Source organism: Orcinus orca, chromosome X (genome assembly GCF_937001465.1).
Source record: "Orcinus orca chromosome X, mOrcOrc1.1, whole genome shotgun sequence".
Lineage (NCBI taxonomy): Eukaryota > Metazoa > Chordata > Mammalia > Artiodactyla > Delphinidae > Orcinus > Orcinus orca.
The window spans coordinates 104,005,740-104,007,698 of NC_064580.1; the positions used below are offsets into that span (position 1 = coordinate 104,005,740).

The 1,959-nt window shown below is 41.8% G+C and overlaps 1 non-coding gene across 1 annotated transcript; it reads right to left on the reverse strand.

Moving 5' to 3' along the window:
• Nucleotides 1-457: 457 nt before the first annotated feature.
• TRNAC-ACA (transfer RNA cysteine (anticodon ACA)) lies at nt 458-530 on the reverse strand. Its single transcript has one exon. It is a non-coding gene; the product is annotated as a tRNA-Cys (tRNA).
• Nucleotides 531-1,959: the final 1,429 nt, after the last annotated feature.

Consider the following 1,959-nt stretch of genomic DNA (forward strand, 5'->3'; position numbering starts at 1 on the left):
TGTTGCACTGCACAGGCCTCTCACTGCAGTGGCCTCTCTTTGTTGCAGAGCAAGGGCTCTAGGTGTGCGAGCTTCAGTAGTTGTGGCACATGGGCTCAGTAGTTGTGGCACACAGGCCTAGCTGCTCCACGGCATGTGGGATCCTTCCGGACCAGAGCTTGAACCCATGTCCCCTGCATTGGCAGGCGGACTCTCAACCACTGCGCCACCAGGGAAGTCCCGGCTTCTGTTTTGTGTTTTGGTTTTTGGCCGCAAAGCATGTGGGATCTTAGCTCCCTGACCAGGGATCAAACCTGCACCCCTTGCATCGGAAGGCAAAGTCTTAACCATTGGACCGCCAGGGAAGTCCCGGTTATCTTTTTAAAAAAATGTATTTATTTATTTATTTATTTTGGCTGCGCCGGGTCTTAGTTGCGGCTGGTGGACTTCTTAGTTGCGGCATGCATGTGGGATCTAGTTCCCTGACCAGGGATCGAACCTGGGCCCCCTGCATTGTGAGCATGGAGTCTTACCCACTGGACCACCAGGGAGGTCCCCTGGTTATCTGTTTTAAATATAGCAATATATACATGTCAATCCCAAACTCCCAATCTATCCCTCCACCCCCACCTTTGCCCATTTTTCAATTGCGTTATTTTGTGCTTTGTTGTCGTGTTTTGTTTTGTGTTTTGCTATTGAGTTGTTCAAGTTCCTTGTGTATTTTGGTTATTAACCTCTTATCAGATATATGGTTTGCAAATATTTTCTCCCATTCCATAGCTTGCCATTTCACTCTGGCAATTGTTTCCTTTGCTGTGCAGAAAGCTTTTTAGTTTGATGCAGTCTTATTTGTCTACTTTTACTTTCGTTGTCTGGGCTTTTGGCATCATGACCAAAAAGTCATTGCCATGACCAATGTCAAGAAACTTTTCCCATATGTTTTCTTCTAGTTTTACTGTTTCAGGTTTTATGTTAATTTAAAAAATTGGCACTTTATCCTTACCCTGACTTCTTTTTCTTTTCTTTTACTTTTTAACCTCTTTTATTGTATAATATTACATAAGTTACAGGTTTACAACATAGTGATTCACAATTTTTAAAGGTTATAGTACATTTATAGTTATTGTAAAACATTGGCTATATTCCCTGTGTTGTACAATATATCCTTGTAGCTTATTTATTTTATACATAATTGTTTGTACCTCTTAATCCCCTACCCCTATCTTGCCTCTCCCACCCTCTCTCTTCCCACTGGTAACCACTAGTTTGTTCTCTATATCTGTGAACAAATTTATCGGGGGCTGTTGATCCATACTTGGATGATACTGATGATGAGATGGACCCAGAATTAGAAGAGCCTTATGAAAAGTTTTGTTTGTAATCAGAGAGTAAGCAAAAACAGTAAAATTAAATTTCAGCATATACCTTTTATAAAGCAGTTTAGGTTGTGGTGATTTAGCACAACACAGGAAAGCAAGAAAATGTCACACTTCTACCAAATTAAGGATATGCAGTTATGTTACTAACGTATGCAGCATTAATTTTGTTTAACACTCTCTGCCAAAGTAAACTTTATTCCCTAAAATTTAAAATGTATATGTATATGTATATATATAATAGTTTATTGTGTACAGTTAATTCCATTGTTTTGGCTGCAATAAAATCAACTTTGAAATAAATGAAATGTTAAAAGTAAATTTTTCCAGCTGGTTAGAAGTTTATCCTTTAAATTCTATTCATGGGCTTCCCTGGTGGCGCAGTGGTTGGGGGTCCGCCTGCCGATGCAGGGGACACGGGTTCATGCCCCGGTCCGGGAGGATCCCGCATGCCGCGGAGCGGCTGGGCCCGTGAGCCATGGCCGCTGGGCCTGCACGTCTGGAGCCTGTGCTCCGCAACGGGAGAGGCCACAACGGTGAGAGGCCCGCGTACCGCAAAAAAAAAAAAAAAAAAAAAAAATTCTATTCATACTTTTCTTGAGGG